The 27970-nt window shown below is 38.6% G+C and overlaps 1 protein-coding gene and 1 long non-coding RNA gene across 2 annotated transcripts in view; one reads left to right on the forward strand and one right to left on the reverse strand.

The window, feature by feature from the left end:
- Nucleotides 1-27970, reverse strand: part of TMEM47 (transmembrane protein 47) — a 146334-nt gene that overhangs the window by 100163 nt on the left and 18201 nt on the right. The gene's annotated exons all lie outside the window — the stretch shown is intronic.
- On the forward strand, nucleotides 767-16576 carry LOC113482867. The gene is made up of 3 exons (XR_003398932.1): nucleotides 767-970; nucleotides 15102-15105; nucleotides 16554-16576. It is a non-coding gene; the product is annotated as an uncharacterized LOC113482867 (long non-coding RNA).

The raw sequence follows: 27970 nt of genomic DNA on the forward strand, positions 1-27970 counted from the left end.
TAAGTCCTTTCCAAAAAATTTTCTGATATTGCTAATAAATATGTAATTTCACTAGTTTTAAAAGTGGATTAACATGCTAAGAAATACTTACTTGCTTGGAATTCTTGCCTTTCATTCTTGAAGGCCCCAATGATTTTAGTTCATTTCCTCCTTCACCCTTTTCTTCCTCCACTTTGAATAGCCCTGGGAGGAGACTCTGCATATTAATCTTGTTAAGTGTACTGGTCTAAGTTAAGTGTCATGGTCTAAAATCTAAACTGTTTGGCTTAGATGTCAGAGGTAAGTTTCCTCTTTGTTTAACCTCTCTCTGGAGACTGATGAGCTGCTCTGAAAACACAGCATCTTTTGTGTTGGGTTTGCATGTGGCGGGACTTTGGTAGCATGAGAGGCAGCTATAGAGCTGGCTCCTGTGAGAAGTTTCTTGAAGCTTTCCCGGCTCTAAGTCATACCCACCTCTGGCCAAGGCTGAGCTAATTAATGATGGTGAGGGAGATACCTGTGTAAACACCTAGGTCAGTGGAAGAAAGGAGGGTGGGGGGAAGGGGTGTGGAAGTTCTCTGGAGCAGGCACTCCCCTACAGCCCATGCTGAGAGGGCAGGCTGACCCCTGAAGCTCATGGAAGTCAGTGGTGGAGCAGATGCCCATCTGCAGCCCATGGAGGACCCCATGCCAGATCAGGTGGCTGCACCTGAAGAAAGCTGGGACCGAAGGAAGCCCATGCTAGAGCAGTCTGTTGCTGGGAGGACTTCAGCCTCTGGCAGGGACCCACACTGGAGCAGTTCATGAAGAGCTGCAGCCCATGGGAAGGACTCACATCAGAGAAGGTTCATGGAGGACTATCTCCTGTGGAAGGGACCCCACGATGGAGCAGGGGAAGAGCATGAGGAGTCCTCCCCCTGAGGAAGGAGTTGCAGACACAACAGGTGATAACTGACTGCAACCCCAATTCCCAGCATCCCTGTGCCACTGGGTAGCAAAGCTGAGCCTGGTAATAAGTGAGGGGTGGAGGGAAGCTGTTTTCAAGATGTGGTTGTATTTCTTACTGTCCTACTCTGATTGGTAAAATAGTGTTGGTGGTGTTCAAATTAAATTGATGTTCATTTTCTTTCCCAATCAAATCTGTCTTTGGTTTGTGATCATAATTGGCAAGTCATCGCTCTCTGTCCTTGTCTTGGTCTCCAAGCCATTTGTTGCATTTTCTCCTCCTCTTACCTTAGGGGAAGCAGTGAGCAAGTGGCTGCTGTACTTAGATGCCCTCTAGGCTTAAACCACAACACTTTGCATAATGGTGAAAGTAAATTAAATATGATCTTTTACAGATCTCCTTCATGACTTCTTGTAGTTTCTAAAGCCCAGGGAAAAAATGTCAGAGAAGCATTTTTTGGTTTGGGTTTTTTTTTTTTGACTCAATGAGTACCTAAGTCATTCAATTTTTCCTCAGTGGTACATATGTAGCAAGTAATGTGCCACCTATTGGCTGTGGCCCAGGGTAATAGGCTGCAGATGTTTTTAGCAGCTTAAAACTAAAATAATCAGTATGACAGATCACCAACTCCTTTTATGAGAATATACTCCAAAAAGTGCAATCAACACAACTAATAATTCAGTGTTCACATACATGGTCACTCCAGGACAATATCACCATATTTCAGGTCTGTCTTGAAGTAAAAAAACAAGTATCACTGGCACAGTCAATTCTAGGGTGGCTTGTTCTTGAGAATAATTTATCCCATGGTGATGGATTGTGGATGTGTTCAGAAGTTTGCCATGATGTCCTAGCTGAAATAACAAAGAACTTTTTGCACTCTTTGCCTCTCTTTCCCACCAAAAAAAAAAAAAAAAAAGCAAGCATGTTTCTCAAAACCCAAAACAAGACATTACTTTGGGGTGGGATGCTGCTTAAATTAAGCTTTTCATGAGCATTTTTTTATATTTATTTAGTTTTATCTTTTCTGTCATATAACGGTACTGAAACATCTCTTTCTTTTGTGGTTGTAACAGCTGGGGACATAATTAAACTCTCTCATTCATATATATGCTTAAAAAAAATATATATATATATGAGAATGTGACTGCAAAATCACAAAATTGACAGGAAAAGTTTAGGCACAGGTGTAGTGTTGGAAGCCCCTATATAGGGGTACCTGTAACTCCAACTACTGTTAGCAGTCAGTTATAGGATAGAAATGCCCTTTCAAAATTTTGTTTTGCTCGAGATGTTAATAACACGAATAATAGGATAAAATTTGTCCTGCTGTTTATTCTCCCCATTATTCAGTCATGATATGGTGTACAAAACCATTCTTCAGCATCTGAATTTCCTGTAAATAACTGAGACTAATTTTCCTGTAATACATCCTGTTGTGAACTACACCCCTAGGAAAAAGTTGTTCTGTAAGTGGGAATTTATATTTATTATAACAGTTCTATATGTGGGATAGTTTATATACGTAGTGATATAACCAGATCACCATTTCCCATCTTTGTCAGTCTGTTCTCTCCTTGGGTTACAGGCAAAGGAGGCAGGTGAATCTTTATTGTGTTGGCAGCTAATAGGCAGAGCTATTATGCAGCTCTCTTGTATGGTTAATAGGGAATATTATCCGAAATTGACCTTGTTTAGACATCGAGTGCCTTTGGCCTCACTTCAGGATGCTTAACATGAATAATTATCTGATAATATGTGCTTTTAAAAGACTATATTGCTTAAGCAGTATCTCACTGCAAGAAGCTCTAGTGTGCACCAGAATTTTCTTTTCAAAAGGTGGTATGAAGTATAACTTCATTGAATGTTGATTATATTTGTTAGACTGATAATTCAGGACTAGGAATTTAGATCCACCAGTGCATTGTAATCTACTACAGAAAGACCCACTCAGTGTTTATCTTTCACGTTATTGACTAAATTTCTTAGCACATAAGCATGTTCTAGCTTTTTGGAAGACATGCTATGCTGAAGATTCAGATTATGCAAAGGTTTGAATAAAAAGAGAGAAGGGACCTCATGAGCACACAAAAAGGTTGCTGCCTGTCTCAGATATAATTGGTATAATTTTCTAGAGGCACAAGTGTCCACTGTCAACTCTGTGATCTCATGAAGCTCCATTTTTTTATAGACACAGGAATTAGCAAGAATGTTGTTTGAACAGCTCATTTCAGGACTGATATTTAGATATCTAAATAAAGTAGTTATTCTTGGAAATACCCATAACAAAAGAGAGGATAATAATAATTTAAGTGTATTACAATTTCTTTTCACCTGTCATAACTGAATAAATCTGTACCAGGGCTGACTAACTGGGACACATAAGGCTGATAGAAGTTATTACTTTTAAAACATATATATGCAAGCTATAGATTACATTATCTCTAGATAAATCTAGGTTCCCAATCCCAGGCAAAACAAAACAAGATTGATTAAACAAAATTGCCACCTTCTTCCAAAGTGTGCTTCATTTCAGTTTTAAGATTCCATATCAGAAAGGCGAAGCAGCTTTCACATACTTGCAATGAAAGTAAATTTACCATATAGCAAGATCAATTTTCTTAACCCATTGTTGTAGGTTTTTTATTTGTTTCACTGGATTTTTTTAAAGAATTAAAGAGTCTGATTATGTTAATAATTAAACACTTACTAATGGCCCTTCCAGTGCCCCTCTACTCATATGCTGTGCTAAAGTACATGCAAAAGAGAAATGACACAATGCTACATACAGATCCAGCAAAGAGCCATCACTTTTCTGTACCAAGTGTTTAGAAGAGAATGAAAAAAGGGGGAAATTTTGACTTATTAACTCAACTGTATTTACAACATCATGAGTGCTAGTAGATGAAGAATTGCAATCATTACCTAGGAACCTAATGGCCCATGAAACCAAGTACCAAGGTTAAACAGGCTGTCTAAACAACAGGGGTTTATTGTCTATTACATCAGATTTGCTCAAAGAATAAGAATATAGTTTATGTGAATTATGTGTTCATCAAAAGGTAGTTGCTAGCAGAGCATAGGGTGCATAGTTCCCAGTGCAACCCCTATGAATAAACATCTTTTTTAGAAAAAAATGCCTTTTGGGGAAAATGTAAATGTCTACTGAAACATACACACATGCACTAGGGAGACTAAATTATTCCAATTCATTTCACATATCTCACCAACAGCATTTTATTTCGTTAAGAGTATGGACAGGCTCTAGAGATCTGGAATGAGCCTCAGTTATAGTTCAAGGTGTTCTTCAAAACTTGAACATAAAAAGGGACACAAAGAAAGAAGATATATAACACAAGGAAGGATTAATGTTAAAGAAAGCAACAATGCTATGAACAATACCTGCATCAGACAGAATTTGTGCAGAATGTTAGAAAATTGTCACGTGCCTGTAATATCTATACTGGAAAAAAGATCAAGGGCCCATTGTGCAAGGTACCACACAGACCTTTAATAGTCAGTTCTTCCCTTGTAGCATTTTCATCTTCATTTCTTTGTCTTTTCTCTCTCCAGTTATACCCTAATCTCCCAGGGCCAGGCTGCCATCTGTCTGATGCTCTGTCCTTGGTGGGACTGCTCAGGATAACATACTTTTAAATGCAAGTTAGTTTTGGAGAAGGAGGTGAACCCAGGTAACAGAATGAAATGTAGCCTGCTGTGCAGTGAGTCAGAAAAAGGCTTACGTCCTTGGTTTAACTGAAGGCTGAGTGATACTCGCTAGCCTGGTCCCTCTGCAGAGGCCTGAATTTCACCCTGAGAGAAGAGCTTGCATAGCAGGATACACCACTGCTAAGACATCAGGCTAGTCCATCTGTTTGCATTTCTACCTGAAACGTCTGAAATTTATCACTAGTTGGAAAAAACAGTGCTATGATTTCATTACTTACAAATGAAAACATACACCTGAGCTTAAAAGGAGGAGACAAACTGATATTCAGCTGAACCCTGACTTTGTAAGGCTTGAAGGACTAGTTGAGAGATTTTATGAAAAATGTATGTGCCTGGTCATTCTGTAGCACTTCTTTCCTGTGACTCCCACTGCATTTTCGATACTGTTTCAGCTGCTTCCAGTTAGAGAAAAAATAAATCTGTGCCAATGCAGAAGAAATACCATGGATAATTTTTATTTCTGAGTGACATGATCTAAATAACACCTAAAAAGTATCTAGGGAAGCGGGAAGCAGGAAGCCTCTTACTTTTTGGCATGGCAACAGAAACTTAAAAATACTTTAAATATAGCAGAAATAGCTTACAAAAATCAAATTATCAAGACAGATCTCAACTGTCTGATCCAGTAGGCTAATGCCAACTTACAGCAGTTTAAAATTGGGCCAACGATACATGTACAAAATACAGCTGGTCTTTGCAAACCAGGACAGTAATGCTACATCTACTTAGTGATCATATTTATTTTAATATTAAAATATAAATTGAGTTATAATAAGGGGTTTTTATAGGAGAAACTGTGATTCACTTAGAAACCAGTGTAATGATTTCTGTTCTTGAAATTATGAAAGAGGATTTGATTTAATGTGTTGATTCACAGTTAAGAACAAAATCACAACAGTTTAAGTGAACAAGTCCAGACCAGGCCTTATGATTTTCAGAATTTTTTTCTCTGCAGAGATCGCTTATTGTGGAGTTCCTCACAGGCAGGAGAGTAGCCTAAAGTCCTAAGCAAGTGTTGTTAAAGATCATCAATTGACAGAACAGTATTTACATAAAATAATAGGCTTGGAAAGAAATAGTCAAGAATTTAAGAAAACAGTATCATTATAAGCAACCAGATATACAACCACTTCAAAACAAATACAAATGAATAACCGTCTTGTGATTTCCCTTTCAAAAATCTAGTCAAATTCTTACGGTTATTGTGGTTGTTTTTGTAATTGATCTATTTAAGATTGTACAGTGGAATGTATACGTGAGTTTAAATCAGCTACTAAGGAGGTCTTCAAAAGGGATAATGGATACATTCAGTCTGTAAAATTTTGAAAGTTTAGCCATAATTTCAGAAAATATTAGAGGAACTGGTCAATTTTTTGAGAGTGACACAGTGATGCTTTTAGGTAAAAATGGTTGTTCAGTATTTAGGGAGAGGTTTGCTTTTACTGAAATTCTCATTCAGTCAGGCAGAACAGTATTTTCAATGACCAGTCCCATGATTTGACTATTCAGTGTGCATGGATTTGAGGGGGAGAGAGGAGAGCACAAGCTGTAGAAGGGAAAATTCTCTAAGGACGTTGATTGAATCGCTGTGTGTGCACCCAGGTAACATGCTGTGCTATGCTGAAGCAAATCTGCAATTCAGTTGTTTCAACAGACAGTCCATGTCATGAGAATGAGCCTCTGTGGATGCATTTAGTTATTCCACAATAGGTGAAATACAGTTTGAAAGCTGTTGGGAACTTCAGGTGACTTAATGGGAACAGCCCAGAAGTCTGTCTATGAAGGACTCAAGATCTGTTTTAAAAAATGTGAGGGGAGTAGACTATTATCTTACTTTCCTTATTGTTTCAATTGAATAGATTATTCGGTTAGCTCAGTTATAGCTCTACATTGCTGATTAGGAAATCTGCAAGCCTCTCAGCATTTTGTAGGCATGGCTATCAATAATGCTTATAACTTGATGACTAGAATGCAGGTTTTGTTGGTTTGGGATTATTAGCTTTCACTTTTCTTCAGGGTTTACAAGGATAAAACATTTTAGGATATATAAAGAGAGTTTTCTGTCTCATCACAGCTGCAAACACTTCACTTATGTAACAGGCATCCCAATACACAGAGCATGTCCACGTTCAAAGCCTTCAGTGCTACCATGATACTAACTAGGAATCAAAGGTTTTGTGTGCCTGATACATTCAGTGGGCATAAGCGCAGGGCATGAAACTCTTCTGTGAATTTTTTGGCAGCCCTTTTTTCACAGAAGCAAAACCAGCTATCATTACTTTCAAGTTATTATGATAGTTATTTCTGGTAGTAATTCCAGTACATTAAATGATACGAAACATAAACTAATCCCATTATATTCCAGTAGTAGCCAATTTATACAACAGCTGGGAATGGGATCAAAACAGTTTTTTCTATCTGAATCACATGATGCACACATCATATACTGGGTGCTGACATAGCACTGTTTATAAAACAGCAGAAAAATAAGTTACAATGCACATATTTTGGGAATGGTTGTGCTCATATCGCAACACAGGCATGTTTGTTCACTGTAGACTGTGGAAGAGTAGAAGGGCTGACACAGTTGCATTGCAATGTCAAGTTTGCCCTTGGAGTGCCAATGCAATGTGAGTACCTAAACAGTCTGAGGATGTGACTGGTGATGCTCCCACAGTCCCTGCTCTAGAGTACAGTATGTTTGAGGCTGCAGATTTGTCAGTGCTGCAATGCCAGTGAAGGGGGAGCTATGAAAATTGCATGTTTCAACTTCTTGGTTTGGAGGACTCATACTGGACATTTTGGGTACTTGTTTATGTTCTGCATATTTCACCAGCTAGTCTGCCATATAAAACTTCTAATTCTCTGAGGAGCAGTGTTCAAAGTCACAAGGAGACTATAAAGAAAAATTCAAGCCCAAGAAGCTTAAATTTCATTTCTCTTAGCAAGACAAAAAATTGTAGTTGTAGTAATAAAACACACAACTTCTGGAGAGCTCCCCACAATCTGCTTTTCTTACGTGTAGTCCCTTTTCTTTTAGTGGGAGTGCCTGCAAAAGATGAAGACCCTCAAGAGAAGTAAGGGAGTAAGAATTCATCCTAAATATTCCAAACTGAAAAAACTGTCCACACTGAATTACTTCACATTACAGCCCTGAAAGACAGGCGGATAAAGACTATGTTCCTCATTGCCTGGGTGCAAAGGTGAACTGGGGATTTATTATATTTCCCTTGAGTCATAGAGGGAAAGAGAGATGCCCAGGATTTCTTGTCTTACAGCTCTGCACTGTTTCGTGAGCCCATGCTTAGCATGAAATAAGAAAGAAAAAGGCACTGCAATTAAATTTGTTTGACTTGGCAAGCTCTTAAATAGCAAACTTGTGGGGAAGCAGGGAGAAGGCGGCTACAGAGCCTTTTCCTTCTCTGCTGCAAAGACAAAAGACAGTTTCATTAACAGTTACACCTACAACAGTTCAAAAATAATTACCATGTAAAATGCATTTGTGTTAGACGCAATTATTTAATAATCCTGAAACAAAACTTTCTAACTTAATTGGGAATTTTGCCAGATATAAAAGTAAATAAATATTTCAGCAGTGTGACCCTTTACATATATTTCCTCTACTTAAATATTTCCCAATCTTCTCTTAAACACAGAGGGGTTATAAGCTGATTTAACACATACTGCTCAAGTTAATACCTGGTCATAAGATACTAACAAACAAACTCATCACAAACCTTTTGTGTTGTCCTTACGCCCATTTCTGCTTCTCCATTACCTCATTCGTTTAGTTGGGCTAGTAATGCTGATCTGACTGCTCTGGCAATACCAGGACACCCACTCCTCCTCTGCTGCAGTGGTTTCTGTTCTAGTGAAATCTGGTTTTCTTTAGCTCTCAGGACTCCTACTTGATGGAAATGGAAATTGAAATGGATCAGAGCAATATATTCAAACAGATCCTCTTCTAAAAGCCTTTTGCCACCCTGTGTTACTGCTGTTGTAGTGAGTGAATCCAGTGGAAGGTCCTGCTGTGTCTTTCCTCATTCACACGCTCAATCTGTCACCCAGCTGCCAGACAAACAGTGAATGAACATTTAGACAAGTTATGATCTCTTCTTAAAATTCTGCGTTTATCAGAGGGCAAGCTCTGCCGTGAGCCAGCTGCTCCATGCTTCCTTGGCTCTAGCCTTGTGCTAAGCTCTCCTTTTCTCCCATGTTGACACCACAGTCCTGTACTCATACTGTTCAGCGTAGCAGCCCTCTCCTGGTCCTCTCCTGCCTGGGAATCATAGCATCATGGAATAGTCTGGGTTGGAAAGGACCTTAAACATTATCTAGTTCCAACCCCCCTGCCATGGGCAGGGACACCTTCCACCAGCCCAGGTTGCTCACAGCCCCGTCCAACCTGGCCTTGAACACTGCCAGGGAGGGGGCAGCCACAGCTTCTCTGGGCAGCCTGTGCCAGTGCCTCACCACCCTCACAGTCAAGAATTTCTTCTTAATATCTAATCTAAAACTACCCTCTTTCAGTTTAAAACCATCATCCCTCATCCCGTTCCTGCTAAAGAGTCCCTCCCCATCTTTCCTGTAGGCCCCCTTTAAGTACGGGAAGGCCGCTATAAGGTCATCCCAGAACCTTGTCTTCTCCAGGCGTAACAACCCCAACTCTCTCAGAGTCACAGGGAAGGTGCTTCAGACCCCTGATCATCTCGGTGGCCTCCTCTGGTACTGCTCAAGCAGGTCTCTTACACTGGGGGCCCCAGAACTGCATACAGTATTCCACATGGAGTCTAACAGTAGAGTGGGGACAATCACCTCCTTTGACCTGCTGGCCACACTTATTTTGCATGTTCACCTTCAGTTTCCTATCTCTTCAAAGACAATTCCGCATTCCGACATCCAAAAATACTTCCGGCCTATCCCTACCCTAAGATAAAACCTCCAATAGGGAAACATACGAACAAATGAATATGATTTCATCCTTTCCTTCCTTCTTTGATGCCATAGGCCTGCCTTTCTCAAGAAAGGAGACACTATTCGGGGAGACCATAGGACATTTCACTCCTGACCTAATTCAGAATTCATGACAAGGACATGATGGATGTCATAAACCAGGAAAAGTGAGGCTGGAAGAGTGGAGAAGAGAACACACAGGGGGAAAAAATTAAGTACAGACACCATCCATACTAAAATACTTAGAATTTTTAAAAGTTGCATACCTACAGTATTTGAGCATTTTAATTGAGATATTGGTTTTTATTAAAAGCATATTTCATCCCTTCTTTGGAATTGTAATATTTGAAATAAATGAGTTCTTTTATTATCAAGTTGGCTTCATGTTATACCAAATTAACTTTCATTAGTTTAATTAACCATAATATATTTAGCTTAAAAGAAACTGGCATCCATTTTGCCTAGCACAGCAAATCAAAAGCTCTCATAGAAATGTGTTGTTTAATGCAGAGACAATCCATAGTTTTCTAGCACTGAAAATAGTTATCCCTGATAATATTACTGAGAATACTTCTGGCAGTATTAGACCAGATTAAATGTACCTGATGTTAGCAATTTCTGTTGAAGCACTGAAGACAGAAGACCAACCCCATTCCTAATCCTCCCACCATAGGGGAGAATCATGCTAATATATTTCCCCTCTTTCTGTCCACTGAATATGTAGGGTGCCTACAGTGACTCTACTGGACTTCATTCCTAACATATCAGTTATAAATTAATTAGAAGGCTCTAGACATCAAATCTTACTATGCTCAAGCCAAATTATATTGTGGATGATGTCTCCATAGGATGCTGTTTCTGCCAGTTTCTTTTTGGAGAAGAAAAGGTTTAAACTCCAAACAGTAAAAGCCTGATTATGGGGACACTTAGGAGACAAAAAAAAAAAAAAAGATCAAGTACAGCGCCATGGATCCCTGAAAGCATTTTGTGTAAAGAATTTAACATATTGAGGAAGGAAAGCAGACGTCACAGAATCCCTGACCTGACAAGACTCTTCCTGTGAATATGATGAAGAGGCCACTTGTTTGTAGCTCCAGAGAGGGAATGAAGGCAGAAGATGTTGGGAAGTTCTGTTGTTAAGTGCTCTGTTGGATAAAAACACATTTGTGCTGAACACACAACTGACCTCAGGTTTACATAGAAGTGTCTGAATTGCTTTCATCTGACTCTAAAATGGTATGGTGTCAGAAAAGAGCATGCTATTCAAATTATAAACATTTAAAAAATCTATTTACTTTAAAATAAATGAAAAGGTTTTCAATTAAAACTGAAAATTGCAGTTCTCCATTGTTTCATTTGGACCTGATCATTAAATTCCCAGAGTATTTTATACATACATTTAGGAAATAATTTATCTGTTTTGAATAGTTTTGAAAGGAAAATGGCAGTTACTGGTATGAAATTTACAGAGATGTTTATGATTTCTTTCTCTAAATTAGTATGTATAAATATATTCCCAGTGACATAGAAATCTTCCCAGGTTTCTCCTGAGACAGGTGTTTTGTTTTAGATGAGCTCATATAGAAGTAACTCAAATTTCATTTATGTTTGTTTACAGTTATGCACAGCTTCATGCATAAACTTAAGTTTTTGTTGCCATGGACTTCCACGTATCTTCTAGTCTCCCCGATTCCTGTGCATTGTTTTACTGTATTCAGAAGGGAACCCATTAACATGCACCATGTTTGATGTGGTTGGCACTCTTTCAATATTAATTCCTTGGTGTGTCATATATTGCATGATAATAGTTATTACTGTTCTCCAAGATCCCAGATATTTGCATTCATCATTCTTCTATTATACAATAATTAAAAAAAAAAATCCATTAGGCTATTTTTAAATATTAATAGTTGTATTAAATAGCTGTATTAATATTATTCAAATAATGAAAATGTACATCCATTACAATCTTTATTTGGGAAAAATATCTGGTTTTGTTTGGAGCTTGTTGGATGAATACATTTACAGTGAAGTGCCAAAATGCAGTCTTCTTACTCCTTCCTCCAGAGACTGAAAAACAAAACAAGAGTCAGTCATTTCAACCACACTGAACGATCATGCTGAGCTGTACCAGGACAAAATCATTTTGTGGTTATAGGAACTCTGAGCCAGACCTACAGTACATATTTGTATGGTCCCTGTGGAAAGACAAGAGCTGTTCAAAAGTGCTGATTTCATTATAACAGACAAAACAGAGTCCTCGCATCGAAGAGTTATGCAAACACCAGTAACGTGTCAAGGATTGCCCTAGAATATCACAGGACCGTGGAACTGCCCTCACATACAAATGACTCCCTTTCTCCCCTTCTCTATCACATACAACCCTTAATCAGAGATAGTTAAAATGGCTGAAAAATACCTGGGGGGCATTTAAATGCATTTAAGTTGTAAATAAATCTTATTGAAAACTTGAGTTTCAAGCAGCTCTATGTCAAAATAAGCACTAATTATTAAAGATATATCGTGTGTTTGATTGCCATCAGATGGACTTATGTATATGCCCCATTTCATTTCTGGGTTAGGTTTAAAAGTGGTGACGCCATTGAGTAGAGGAAATAGCAGAATATTCAAATCAAATTTTAAAAGAGAGTTTAATGTGTTGGGTTGTTTTTTGTTTGTTTGGTTTTTTTTTTCCTACTGTCATGCAAGTAGTGGCCAAGCACAAATGCCTGAAAGGGGACACAGATTTGAAGACATGAGAATTACAGCTGGTTCCAAACCTCCCACATGTACTACCCATAAATACATCCTCCAAAATTATTTACAGTAAGTTTTGTAAAGGACTAGAGGTGTCCTTTCTCATCATAAAGGAACTCTGAAAGAACTCTATGTTTACCACTGTACTGCTCAAAAATTTGTTTGTGCTTTATGATTTTCAGAAAGATGAAATTCAAACCTGTTTGTATAAGGTATAAGAATTATGTAAGTTCACTAGTAATCTTATTTTATATTCCTTTAAATGGCATAAAACCTTTTAGACTGCATCCTGCACATTTCAAATCTAAATGTTAATTAAGGTGCATAGAAAACATTCCATCAGAACCTATTGTGTACTACACACCATTTAAGCAATTGCAAAATATTGTATTAGACTTTTAAACCTCTTCATAGCATAATAGGATGATTCAAATAGTTGTTACTGAAGTAAATACAAATCACAGCTTGACTAATCATAAACAAGCATTGTTATAAAAAAGTGTTTTTTTTCTAAGTGAACCCTTTAATGCAGTGTTGGTTTTTTCAAAGCATGCACTGGGAGAAGTGCTGGTGGCATCATCTTTAGTTCAGAGATGAGTTGAATCTAAAGGTTATCCTCATAATTCAGGTTTTAGAGTGGCTTATATATTACAAATATTTTGTGCAGACAAAGACCATGCTTTTCCTGAGTCAGAACAGTTGAAACACCAAATTCTAAAGGCACTTCACATTTATAAGGCAACCTTCCATACAGACCTTTCAAATCTGTGTAGGTGGACTTTACACCTGGAGATTTTTGATTGCTTGGTTTTCTTGTTTTTCAGAACAAGCACGTATCTCTTCCCCATAATTCTTTTTTTTTTTTTTTTTTATTTGCAATTTGGTCCCTTGTTAACAACTGATTTAAACAGCTCCTGCCATGTGTTTGTGTCAGTGAAAGCACTGATGGGGTGTGTGGGGTGTGTGCGTGTGCACAGATGGGTAAGATGGAGGAGAAAACCAGCCACCAAATAAAACCAGGATATAACATTATAAAACATTTACAGCTAAAGTCTCTAGAAAATTCCCATTTGAAACAACCGCTTCCACCATGAAAACCTTTTTTCTATTCTTTCTTTCTCCAATCTCTTTTAATAGCAGCCTGCTTTGATTCTATGCCTTCAGCAGCTTCTGGTTTCATGCCTTCCAGTTTTTCAAATCACAGACACAAGCAGATCTGGTAAAGCTGCTGACCACAGAAACCTGCATGTATGGTGTTTGTTTGGTTTAAGATTCCTATGAATATTTTAGTTGGATTCAACATTTAAATCTGCCCTGAGGAATGTTGTGCTTTTGAAAGGGCATCAGCAAAGCATCTCAGCAGTGAGATTTGTCTGAGAGAGATACAGCATTCTCTTGTTTTTCCTCTTGGCTGACATTCGTCATTATTGGACTGATCAGTGGCTCACCATGGATGTGAGGCTACTTACAGACAGAATGATGAGCAGAATGATTAACAAGCCTATCAACATATCTACTGCTCAGTTCCTCTGAAGGCTTTAAGGAGCAGGCAGGTGTTCCCCTCCAGTCCTCCATGCTCTGATGAACAGGGGAGCAGAAGGTCTGGGAATTGCCTAGAATATAAAAGGAGCCCTCACACCATTAAATGTTTTATACAGAAAGAAATTAAACTCTAATATTTAACGTTGTCAAAGTTCAGGCATTCCTTCAGTGCTTCATCACCACAGTCATGCATATTACTTTTATAGAGGAAGAACTATAAGAGAAGAAAACATAATTAGTTTCTCTTCTCCCACCTGCAATGTAATCAGTTCTTATAAACCCATGTAGTATTTATTGCCTCTCACAGAAAGTGGGTTAAGATTATCTCATGGAAACATCTTATTTCTAACAATCTTGGGCATAAGAAAGTTGAACTTGTTAAGAAACATTCTCTTTTTGTATTAGTAGCCACCATGCCTTTGGCTAAGATTTACTAATTTACCCATCAGTATTGACTTTGAAAGTCAGTTCACTACCAGATTTTTAATAGCGTGTAATCAAACTCTCGCTCAGCACCGTTTCATTGGTGACATGACATAATCCATTTTCTGTGGTTAAAACTAGGGTAAGCTCTTTTTAGTGTTGAAATGTCAACCATGCAGCCTGACACATGTTTTGATTGAGTTTGGACATCCTGTTGGGCTGTCTGAGAAATTGACTTTTAAAGTGGTGCTTATGAAGAGCCTTTAGTACATTTATCTTTGCAACTGTTCCTTTGTTCTGTTCACACAGCATGCTGCAAAGTGAATTTTTTTCTTTTGGTTCATAAAATTTAACTAACCAAACATGTTTCTATGTAAGATTTAAAAATAATATCCATAATTAGATAAGAATCAAATAAAAAACCTGACAAAGGATGTTCTACCATAAGTTCCATTAGAAATCACAAAAGAGCAAAACAGCAGGACAAATCAGAAAAAGATAAAACATAAAGGGACAAGGGACAAGTAACTGAATGGTGAGAGCCGAATATGAGATGAGACAACAAATTGTAATGGAATTGAAGGACAAAGACTGAAAAAGATATAAAAAGGAAAAGGAAAGACTGAAAAGAGACTGATATTGTTCAGGCTGTAAGATTAAAAAGAAAGGTGGGAAGAAGAGGAAATTTTTGAGTTCTTTGCAGTCAGTGTTCTGGCCACGTGTTTTCTAAAAAAAAAAAAAAAATAAAAAAAAAAAAAAAAAAAAGTGTGAGGGGTGTGATTTACTGGTTAATCCTTAACCATTGATATGCCTTACTTTGTAAGAGTAACTGTAGATAGTTGAGAAATAAGGAGAAATATTAAATTTTAGGAATTGCATATTGTTGAACTAATTTTTTCATTAGAAATTTTCACTGGTGTATCTAATTATGGATTAAGATACATTCAATTTTTATTTTCCTTTGTCATGTAGAGACCATTCAGCTACATGATAATCAGCAACTGGACTTCTATTATAACAAATACATCATAAAAGTCTCAACATTCAGAACAATGCACCTTTCTCCAACATGTAACAAAAGGTTTTGTACCACATTCAAAGGAGGCAAAGAAGGAATTGTATCAGAAACCCCCATTCTAGCCTGCAGTATATAAAGACTGGACCAAAGATTGGCAGTATGCTTTTAACAAGCCTGTTAGAGTCTCATTCAGTTTCAGAGAGGCCTTGGGAAGGTTAAAATCTACACTGACCAGACTCCACAGTGCTCTTCTTTTTACTCTCTGTTTGCATTCCTGTAGTGTCTTTATAATACTATAATGGATTTCAACTAACTCTTAATAAATACATAAAAGCATGTGTATGCTGCAGGAGGTTTGAATGGATTCTGGTTGTCATTAAAACATGGACTTAACAGCCACCATTCCAAAAGCACAGCTAATACTAAGCATGATCATCTCTGCCTGCTGAAGTAGGCGGATTGGCAGGCCTGTGACCTAGGAGGGTGTTTGGTTAGCATATTGTGCTGGGTTTGGGTATGTGGTGAGAGTTTTTGGTAGTGGGGGATGGGGCTACAGTGGTGGGTCCTGTGAGAAACTGCTCGAAATCTTCCCTGGCTCCAAGTTGGACCCACCTCTGGCCAAAGTCAAGCCAATTAGTGACAGTGGCTGTGCCTCTGTGATAATGTATTTAAGAAAGGGAATTTGGGAGGAGGAGTTAGTTGGAGCTGTGAGGAGGAGTTGCGAGGAGGAGTTGCAAGGAAGACAGCTATGCAAACACTGAGGTCAATGGAACAAGGAGAAAGAAGGGGCACAATGCACTGGAGCAGAGATCCCCCTGCAGCCTGTGGTGAGATGGCAGGGCTGCTCCCCCCACAAGCCATGGAGGTCTATGGTGGGGCAGATGTCAACCTGTAGCCTGTGGAGGACCCCAAGTGTCTGTGCCTTAAGAAGGCCATGATTTTGTGGGAAGAAGCCCCCGCCGTTGTAGTTAGGCACTGGGATGACTACAACACACGGGGGTAACCCACATCCCAGCAGCACAGGAATGGCTGAAGCCTGTGGGAAGGACTCGTGTGGAGAAAGTTCATGGAGGACTGTCTGCCATGAGAGAGGAACCACTCTGGAGCAGAGGAAGAAGTCCCCTGCGAGGAGTCCCCTCCCTCGAGGAGGAAGAAGCAGCAGGACTGACAGCACCTCCCATTACCTGCCTACTGCACCTCTGAGAGGGAGGAGGTAGAGAAATCAGGAGCAAAACTGAGCCTGGGAAAAAGGGAGGGTTGGGGGAAGGTGCTTTTAAGATGTGGTAATGCTTCTCACTGTCTTACTCTGCCTGTTAAGTGGTGGTGGTGTTATTACTGTTTGAATTAAATTGATGTTCTTTTTCTTCCCTAATATGTTGTCTTTTGGGCATGACTGTAATGGGTGACTCATCCCTCCCTATCCTTATCGCGATTCCTGAGCCTTTTGATTCATTCTCTCCTTCCCAGTCCTGAGGGGGAAGGGGTAGGAGCAGCTGAGTGGTGCTCAGTTGCCCTTGGGGCTCAAACCACAACATATATACAACTGCTACACTTGTGGTAAAAGAAAAGAATTTAATCTCTTTCCCCAGTGAAGTCCATTTATTGTAGGTCTAAGAGTAGTGAATTTAGTCTTCATACAGACATCTAACTTCCTGAAAGGAGGCATAATTTAGATTTTAACTAAGTATGTCACTGAGCCATATAACACAGGAAGCTCAGATATTTATGATTAACAACTCTTATTTGAATTCTTAGATGTATTAACTTATTCCAAGTTACTCCAAGAACAAAGATATTTATCCATAAATGTGTAATCCATTCAGTGGATTCTTCCAGTCTTAGAAAATACACCTTTTACCATTTATATTTGTAATTGTTAACAAGAAACTGAACTATACTAACATTCTTTAATAAGTCTACAGTTTATCTTGAGTGCTGAAGAGGTGTTTCCTTAGACTGCTACAGCACAATAATGTGACATTAGAAATACTGTGGCTATAAAAAAGCACTGCCATGTTCTCTCCTCTGTTTACTTAGAATTACCCAGTGAAAATGAACTTTTAGTTCTCTGTAGGTGTATTGACAGAAATTGTTTTTGCTTTAAGTAAACAAGCAGAATCCCCAGACATACTGGCATAAGAATCTTTGACTATATTTTAATATATTAAGGGTTGATTTTTTGTTGTTGTTGTTTTTTGAGTAATCAAATAAGAGTAAAACTGTTATCCTGGAAAAAATGCTAATGCTTGTGCTGTATCTCAAGTCACTAAATCCTGTCTAATTAATGCTAGCATAAATCCAAAGGAATTCTGTGGAAATAAAATTACTTACACTTTTTTTCTCTGGCCTAATGGACTGCAACATTTGGTATGCATTGTTTAATGTAATAGAAATTACTTTTGATATGCAAAATACTTCAATTGCCAGGACTCGAAGGAAGGAAGGAAGGAAGGAAGGAAGGAAGGAAGGAAGGAAGGAAGGAAGGAAGGAAGGATTTAAGTAGCTGCCGACATGAACTCTGAAAGCAGTACATTTTCATCAAATAGTCTCAACAAACACTCCTTGCATTAACTTCACTCTTCACCCAGAATAACTATCTCTCATAGTTTCATCAGATCAGAAGTATCAGTTCATTTGGAGCAAGAAGAATGGTACTTACTTAATGGGAAGCTTGAACAATGTGTGTCATCATACAGTTTTTTGCAAATGTTACAAAACAGATAGATGAAAATATTTTTATTTTGAACACTGACTGTGACAGCCTGATGAAGCATGTACTTACTTCGTGAGTAGGCCATTTCTTCATGACACAAACTGTAGTATATGACATTATACAAAAATAACACAAGCTTAAGAGACATTATATCAATAGCAGAAAAATAGGGAAAAAGTCATTATTCAAGGCCATATACATGTGAGAGAACTCATAATATTGTAATTCTTCCCCCTGCAAAATAGCAAAAAACTTCACAACCATTCAACATATATGCGAAGATGTCACTATGCTGTTTCTACAATTCACATAAACAACACTTAAACCTAGAAGATAATGAAACTACCCCCTCAGGCTTGCATATATATTCAGACTAACTTCTATGTTCTAAAGCCAAGCCTGATATTTTATCATTATAATCATCCAATCATGTGTAATGACCTAATTTGCTACAACATCTCATTGAGTTCCTTGATGATACATGTTTACTGTTACCCTCTTCTTGCTTTCAAATAATTTTTAATACAGATTAGGAAAATAAATAAAAAACACACCCAAAATAAGCTAGGAAAATAGAAGTTATTTTCTTGTTGTTATGTCCTGACATTACCCATTTACAAAATCGAGATGTGCTTAACATCAGCTCCCTTGCTGATGTGACTAATATCACAGTGCAGTCATTGGAGCAGTCATTCCAGCTGGAAGGGCCAGTGATGAAATGAAGTTGATGTGAAATCTTGATCATGAGAAAGACCTTCAGAGGCTCAAGGTCTTCAAGCAGGCTGGACACTAACAGGGAAATTACCTCCACAGAACTGGAGTTTCTGTGGCGACCACAATAAGAGATAATGAGCAGATCAAGGATTTAGAATTATGGAAGCATGTGAGTGAAGGTAATAAAACTACATGACTGCTTGGATAAACCATCTTCCATCATACAACAAGCCTGGTTGACTCTATTGTGTTAATAAAGATGGCTGACTATATTCTGAGGCTTCCTTAAAGGCTTTTTTTCCAAACATTCTGCTTTAGGTCAATTAGATCTGTTCTTTTCATGCTAATGCTATAGACAAGCTCTGATTTAACCTTATTGTCAGTAGGATACCTGTGTGAACCTAGATTTGAAGACTTTAAACTAAGGCTTGACTGTCATGCAGATCCACAACTCAGAAGAACAAAATGGGTTCCCATAATGAGGACTTTCCATTTATAGGAAATAGTATAAACATTAAAGAAAGGGAGCTGATTAGATTTCATGATAGAGAAGAAGGTGAGGAAATTGATAACACAATGAAACACTTAGATACCCAACTAAAGAAATGAACATCCTCTCAGATAAATGCTTTTGTTTGTGTGAATTTATGAGGAGTCTCTTCACATCTATTTTGCTGAAAATAAATTGCTTTTGTGGAGCTTGAAGGTCTAGAAATTTACTATAAACAATGATCATCACCACTCTGATTACTTTGCTGAACATTAAGTGTGAGAACTAAACCTTCAGCTAGTAAAATGCTCTAGCAAGTGCCCGAAGTAGATACACATGCAAAATTTATGGGTGAAAATATGCCAAATGTATAATTGTAGATAGAAGGGTGGCCACCCAGAAAAGCAAATATTTTTCACAAAGAAATAGAAAAAAATAAATAATGACAAATTTTTATCCATCTGCACTTACCTTATGAGTAAAGCATGTTTTATTTGGTTGCAAGTCTGATCTATCGTCTCATTAGAGTATCTATTTATAATCTAATGTAGCAGATAGCATAAACTAGGCCTAGCTAATATAGCTATTAGTATAAACCTGTGATTTTTAACTGTTGGGTTTTTTTTTTCTTATGTAGAAATAGACACAAATATGGCTTATCCTAAACAACAGAATAGTTTTGGTGTGCTCCAGACGTGTACAGACTGTCGTGATGGCAAATAAGAAAATAGCTGTTCAAGTCTCACAGCTTAAAGCATCATCAAGCTATTCTCTACCCAGTCCTACAGCTAAAGGCATGTAAGAATACTGGAGTAACTAAGAGTTGATGAAAAATGCTCCAGGGAGGAATGCCCCACAATACATCATCAAGATCTGAGAACATCTCTCCAAACTCAGGGAACCCAGGGAACAGAAAAGAGCCCACGACCCTGTGCTTAACATGGCAGAAGCCACTAAACTGGCCCACCCAATCTTCCTCCAGGTCGCCATCTCTCCTGTGAAATGGGGAAGTTGTGTAATTCACAAAATTGCATGTATCTGTGATTAAAGTGCTTTGGTAGCCAAATCCATTTAGCTTCCACACTATCCTTTGCTAAACATTGAATACTTGAGAAGACATCCAAGTACTTGACAAAGCCCATTCTTTTCATGGGCAAATGCAATGCTTAAGTGGGTGAGAAAAAGGTAGCCCTCTTCTAGATAGGCAGGACAGTAGGAGAAACAATGGCTAAAAAACACCTATTGTCACAGCACCTCTTGCTAGCTGAATGTGTGCAGGAACAAATTTAAATGAAGAATTCTCATAGCTTCTAAGACAAGTATTCACAGTGCCATCATATTTTATCTTGCTCTAATTGACAACTTATCTGTAGGAGAAAATGATTTGGCAAGCTCTCTTCATAATGAACTTAGAATTGTTTTATTATAGATTGCTTTGTGTACCTGCAATTCAAAACAGATGCACCTAAAAAAAAAAAAAAAAAAAAAAAAAAAAAAAAAAAAAAAGTTATCTGTGTCACATTTTGGGGCTTCTTATGGCATGTTTGATGGTCTTTTAAGGAACATTTAAGTGCATGTTAATTCTATACAACATAAAGAAGTGCACCATTTTTTATGTATCATCTAATATCAGTAATGCCACATTCCTTCAGGAAGAGCAGGAGGATACAAACAAATACCTCAGCTGACAATTTTGCAAGTTTTGGGATATATCTGGAATTCTCCAGGCTGACAAAAGGCTGAAGTCAATGAGAGTTTTGCAGGTGTTCAGTCTGCATCAGGAATACCAACTCTAAGTACAGTTAGATGGATATTATCGTGAAAGAAAATTAAATGTGGCCTCAAGTTAATAACCATGTAGTTTGATGCTAATCTAATAGATAAATTTTATATTATTTTGGGAAATGATAGTGTGTAAACATGTAGAGCCACAAAAATTTTTAAAAAAGATCAAAGCAGAGAGTATATTAGTAGCACATGTAGTCATGATCTGAAGGGAGATACAGGTGTGGGAAAAGGCAGTGGCTTTTAGTCACGGATGCCAAATGAAGACACCTAGTCACCTTGTGCATGCTTTGTTCTTAGGCAACAGCTCACTGGTTTTGGAGCCTTGCTTGATGGCTTCTTCCTCTACAGTGGAAAAAGGATTAGTGGGTACTTCTTTTATGAAATACACAAGGCCAATCTAAAAATCAGGACTCCTGATTATACCAGCCATAGCACAAGTGCAGAGCTAGGGACAATCCCTGTGCTAAAGGGATTACACTTGAAAAATGGATGAAATAAAGATTACTGTATCCTTCTTATGTATGAGGTAGAGGAGCTCAAGAGTGAGTTCTTCCAGTCACACAAAAGGGGAATAGTAGAACATGGATTTAACCCTAGATGCCTTAAACATTGGTCTCATCATTTGTACTGCCAGTATTCCTCATGATGTCTGTGGAGGCTATATTCTCATAAGCCTTCATCATCAGCCTTCTTACCACAGCATCCTCACTGCCAGGGTCTCACAATTCAATTTTTTGCAGAAATCTGTAGAAAAACATGTCTCGTGTAAAAGAAGAAGCCACTGAGTGCTTTTTTTAAAAAAAAAAAAAAAAAGAAAAAAAAAAAAAGGCTCTTCTACTGTCCAGATATATTTTTCTTACACTGCCCAGTCACATATTTGCATATGTGTGTATTAAAAATAAAAAGCATATGAGTCAGCACATAGCATTTCTGCAAAGAAAGGTACACAGAGGAATGGTAGGTCAAGGATGAGAACTGTAATGATGAAAATAGATTGAAAGCAAAACTCAAGTGTTTGTTACAGAGCTACAGCCTCGGCTGTTAGGAATTCTATGGATGTGGGAGATGCTGGAGGCCTTCTGCATGGTTTGTCATTTTGTAGCACTAGAGTCACAAGTCTGAGGGAATGCTGCTGCGCTATCCAGTGAAGCAGGAACCAAGACAATATTCTTTCAGATTCTGTAAGTATTCAGGGGGGAAAAGAAAAAAAATTGGAGCTAATAGTTTCACTGTCTGTGTTCAATACCCACTGCACAAGAAGTATGCCTGTAAGAGAAAGGTACAAACCTTCTTTTCTCTCCCTTTGCACACCAGGAGGTGATGCCCATACATGGGACCCTACAAGAAGCAACAATTAACCATTTGACGTTGTTCAACATAACTATAAAGAGGAAGAAATGACCAGCATGTCTATACTTCAGCTAGGTACATGTAAAACAATGCGGGGGGACCTTCCCCACAGGATACCTACAGACAGAATGAGTGGATTGAAATTCTAAATCTTACAGTTTATACATAAAACCAGGTCTAGCCTTTACCAGGCAGATGCAGTCTAGGCCCACAGAAAAACAATCGGTCTGAGATCTTATGATCTGAGTTCATGAAAATAAATGCACTAGCAGGCAGTCAGGGATTTTAACTCTGCCTAAAGCCAAATGTCCAAAAAAAGACTGTTTCATAGGAAAAGAAACCCTTTCCTCTCTTGCACCTCTGCCATCTATGTAAGAAGAAAACGAAGTAAAAAGAGCATTCAGGCTGCTGCAAACCTACACAGCAGTGAAGACACCAGTGTGTCATCATCTATCTCAGCAGGCATTAATTTATCCAACTATTCATTGATAATAAAAAATTTGGAAACTGTGGATGCTAAAATGTTTAGTTATGATGCTGCCACTGTAGTGGAGTAGACATTTAAATTGCCTGGATGCTAAAATAGAAGAGACACAGCAGTGTGCTGGTTTTATTGTGTGACATTCAACAGCGTGAATGGAATTGTGGTGTGCATATGCCTACATCTTTATTGTGATCGGGTGCGGAGTATCTACAGGGAGGTGAGCCAATATCGTAGCCTTAATGGATTATGAAGAAAAAAGAGCAATGGAATAAAGATGAAATAACAGCTATCATGTTCAGTTTGTTTGACCAGAGTGGTATTCTCAGGGCCAGTGTGGGGAAAGAAAAAGACAATCTGGGGAACATTGGGTCTCAGGGAGGTGACCTTGCTTTTCGTTCAGGAGGCCAGGAGCCTCGCAGTGCAAAGATGGGCCACTCTTCTGCTATCAAGGCAAATCTCTGGAGAGAGGAGAAGGGCAGCAGAATACAAAAGGCGCTGTACCCCGACTGGAAAAGGGAGCATTTTATTAAGGCTCTTAGTAATCTGTAAAGGAAATACAATGATGCAGAGAGTCATCATTCAGTTCAGGAAGAAGGAAGGAGTTCTGACTCTTAAGAGAACTCAGATTCCTCTTTCCCAGCATTAATAAAGTGGCAATTTTGAGGCAATTTTTCTTCTGCAGGCTGGGATGAGGTGTTTGGGTTTTCTTAAAGCAAAGAAAACCAGACACACATCGCAAAGAACTGACAAGGTGGAGATAGGCTGGAGATATTTCGAATACCAACAATTTCAAGAAATTACAAAGAAGTTTCCCTAATGCACACTCCAGTACAAAACTTCTCCTGAAGCTAGTGTGCAATATATTTTTAACATTTCTTCCACCAATCTGTAAGCTCAATTTAGATGAGACACAGCTGTACTCAAGTGAATTAAAAAGTTGTGCTTATCCACTTACATTAACCAGCACCTCTAACAAGCAACTTGCATTTCACGTAACTACAACACAAAAAGCAAATAAACTATACATGACTTAGGAAGAGCATTACTAATTGAAACCAATGCATAAGAAACATGTGACCATTACCCAATTTCTCATCTGGAACAGAGAGCAAACACAATTCAACTAAAAAAAACAAATTCCAGTAGAAAAATATTTTCCTCTGAGACTGCATGCAAAATAAACTTGTGAAGAAAATTATCCCAGGTAGTAGTAGTAGTTCCTTTTGTTTGGCTGTAGCCTTAAGTATAGACCATTTATCCTTGCAGAAGCAGGGGAATTTACTCACTCATTGCATCTGTCATGGTGTGACTGTGCTGACACCATCACCAGCTATCCAGATAGCAGGGAGGTTCAAGCTCTTCATGTCTTACTAAGACCTGCTCTTTTAAAATGTGATATGAATACTCAGCAAGTAAATAAGAGACTCTTAAGGTTGTAGAATACGAAGCACCTTTGCAGTTTATGGAGGAAAGGCTAAATTAAAATCCTGGTTCCCAACACCGATGGAAATCCTGTATTGATTTATACTTGAATTTGGTGCCTGACAGTTGGTCTAAAAAAGACCAAGAAGAATCTTGAATGTCTGAACTCATGATGTCTGCACATTTGAATAGTATATTCACTGCATGCTTAGAGATAACAGAAACCAAACCTGTTTTATGTCTGGTGTCAAAATGAATTATGGAATGACAGGACATGAGCATTTTTAAAGAAGAGAAAATATACAATCATGTTATTCATAGATTACAAAGGGTTGTCCCCTTTGTATCTGTAAAACAACAGCTGTGTATAGTTCAGACTTTTGCACCAGACTCTCTATACTGATATGGAGGGGTGATCAGTAACACATGAGTACTAGCAGGTGGTACTACTGGTGCAGTTTACCTTGGTATACGGCACAGCTGCTGTATCTACAGGGTCATGAACTGCCAGCAAATAGGGAAGAACAAAACACTTTTGCTGAACAAGCAGAAATTGTTAGAATGTTATCACCAGCATCTGATGCAAAGCACTTTCCCATTATCAGGAATTTTTTATAAATCATATTTAGAACAGACCAAATGCTGTACAATGGGATCACTGTCAGCCAGAATGTTTATATAGGTCTGTCTAGGGATAATCAAAATACAAATAAGCTTGTAAACAGCTTTCTGTCTTGCAGGCTGCATCCCTGCAGGGTAGGGCTTTGCTCTCAGGCCTGCTTTTGGTCAATTCAGAGACTTTCTGAGTTGCAGCACACTCTATACTCTCCCTTAGCCTCTGAAACTTTCTCACTCCATTGCTTCAGATACCTAGATGCCTGCTTGATTAAGTGTCCCAGCTGCTGGGACAGAGTGGCAGTCTCCAAATTCCTTTCACTTGTAGCCCCAGAAGCCTCTCCCTGACCAGACTGTCCTCTTGGCAGAAGGCTTCCATCGAGGGGCTTTTATTGAAGGAACATACCATGCAACTGAGAACACACCACCCAGACTGTACTGTTCATCACGAATAATTTTAGAAGCTAAAGCATTCTGACTGAGAACCAAGAGGAAGGAAAAAAGTTTTCCATGAAATATTGTCATTCTGGGTAGAGAACAATGCTGCATCTGAAATACCTCTTAACACCACAGGATTTCATGGACACATTTCTGACAAATCTCATAAGGGAGAATGTCTTCAGAAGGCAAAATTTCTGTTTTGAGCATAGTGACTCATTTTACTTGATATAACTAATGATGCTTTGGAAAAACAGCGTGTCCATTTTTAATGTTAACACATACGAGGAAATTTGCATTGCACAATGAGCTGCAGTGCAAATACTCCAAGTTTCATAACTGTTCACAAAAAGCAGAAAAGTAAAATGTGACTCAGCTAAACCAGTTGTGGACCACAAGCATGAGAACTGCAAATGAAAAGGGAAGAGCATTGTCTTGACGAAGTAATTATCCAACAGATTTGTATGAACTGTCCACTGCAATTGGAGAACACAATTCAAGACAGGTCCGTTAGTATTCCAGGATCCTGAGACCTATCAGAATTGCATTCAATAAATAAAAAAAGTGACAGAGTTTTAAGGCATATCTTCATTTTATTGACCAGAGCAGACAGCTCTGAATTTGGGCCATTGTAAAGAAGGTGACTCAAAAGTCATGATGCCAGGAGGAAGAAAGAAGTTTGGGTGGACAAGTGCTAATCATGCCTCCCAAAACTCTCATATACTTCATACAGCAAATCATTAATGCAGAAGCAGTCCTGGGAAGAGGCAAATGAAGCCTGGCCCATATGAACTAATTATTCTCATCTCTCATCTAGGGATTCCTGTACCTTTCTACTGGCTTTGTCAGGGATACAGTTAATTTTCTTTGCAGTAGCTTGTATGGTGCTATATTTTCGAATTGTAATCAAAACAGTGTTGATAACACAGGGATGTTTCAGCTATTGCCGAGCAGTGCTTAGACAGAGTCAAGGCTTTTCCACTTCTCAGACTGCACTGGTAGTGATCAGGCTAGTGCTGCACAAGAAATTGGGAGGGGACACAAATGGGACAGCTGATCCCAACTGATCAAAGGGATATCCCATATGATATGACCTTGTCCTCAGCAATAAAAGCTGTCAGGAAGAAGGAGGAAGGGGGGACATCTGGAGTTATGGTATTTGTCTTCCCAAGTCGCCATTATGCATGATGGAGTCCTGCTTTCCTGCCAATTTTTCTGCCTGCCAGTGGAAAGTAGTGAATGAATTCCTTATTTTGCTTGTGTGTGTAGATTTGCTTCACCTATTAAATTATCTTTATCTCAACCCACAAGTTTCTTGCTTTTGCCCTTCTGATTCTCTTCCCCATTAAGCAGCTGTGTGGGACTTAGCTCTCTAGCAGGGTTAAACCACAACATCCTTTGAGCTGGTTTATCACTAGGGTCCAGAAATTTCCCAGTAATGGCAAGCACAGAGTGCCTGACTTTTCTAGCCTTCTTAGTGGAGTGCCATCTTGGGAAGACAGGCTGCTTATATTGATAATCTCATGCTAATGAAAATATAAATCTGCTTCTTTGGAAAAGTCTTCAATCTCTAGGCTGTAATATAAAAGCTGGGTTTATGCTGCCATTGTCTGCTTCTTTTATTCTAAAGAAACAGTCTTGAACAGCAGATGCAATATTACGCTGCAATGAATGCTTTAAACGATACATGTGCAATTCATCTTTGATCCAGCACATAGTAGAAAGGGCTGGAGACACTAACTTCTTGTAGCTTCCCTCTGTGTGTCATTTCCTTATCAAATTGAATGGGAATTGGTACTTAAATAGGAGCTGAATATCAAAGTGTCTGTGTAGACTGCAGTCCCTCTGTCACTTGTACACATGTGGAAATTGTATCCCAAATTCCGGCAATTATTTTTTATAACTAGATTGTTATGACTATCTAATAAAATACATTCAGTGTTTACACTTCATGTCTTTATCACATAAAATTATTTCAGTATAACCAAAATAGAATTGAGTTAATTAATCAACTGATTTATTTCTGTCAATGGTAAGAGATAAACACAGGAGGGTAGGTAAAAAGAGGAGAAAAATAATGTCTCAATCCAGTGTCGGGAGAGGTTTTGATATGATCCCAAGAGAGAGATTAAGACACAAACGAGGTCAAATGCTGCATACCCAAAATAGGTTTTTATTATTAAAAAAGTGAAGAGGGGTAGTGATAGGACAGAGTGGAAGGAAAAGACAGAAATAAAGCAAGGATGCAGGATAGGGCTGCAAGAATAGTCACTACCATGGATCCAGCGGCGTCCCGTTGGTCCTCAGTCTTCAGTTCTTCGGTGGTGGGTGCACACGGATCTAGCTTCGATGGTGGATGCACACTGAGCAAAATTTTCTGCTGCCTTTTAAGCCCATCATACCCTCTGATCAGCATATCTGCTCATTTTTAGTGTTTTTTCTCTGGTCCAGCAGGTTTTGTTGCATCTGGCTTCAAGGGCAGGAACGTTTGCCTCTTGTCAGTCCATCAGCAATGCGTGCATGGGGTCTGTCCTACACAATAGGGCCACAAAAGGCTGCAGGATGGTGCCAGCTCAGCACACCTCTGCCCCTTTGAGGCTTGTCTAAAG

Source organism: Athene cunicularia (assembly GCF_003259725.1).
Source record: "Athene cunicularia isolate RWA chromosome 1 unlocalized genomic scaffold, athCun1 chr1_part1, whole genome shotgun sequence".
NCBI classification, from domain to species: domain Eukaryota; kingdom Metazoa; phylum Chordata; class Aves; order Strigiformes; family Strigidae; genus Athene; species Athene cunicularia.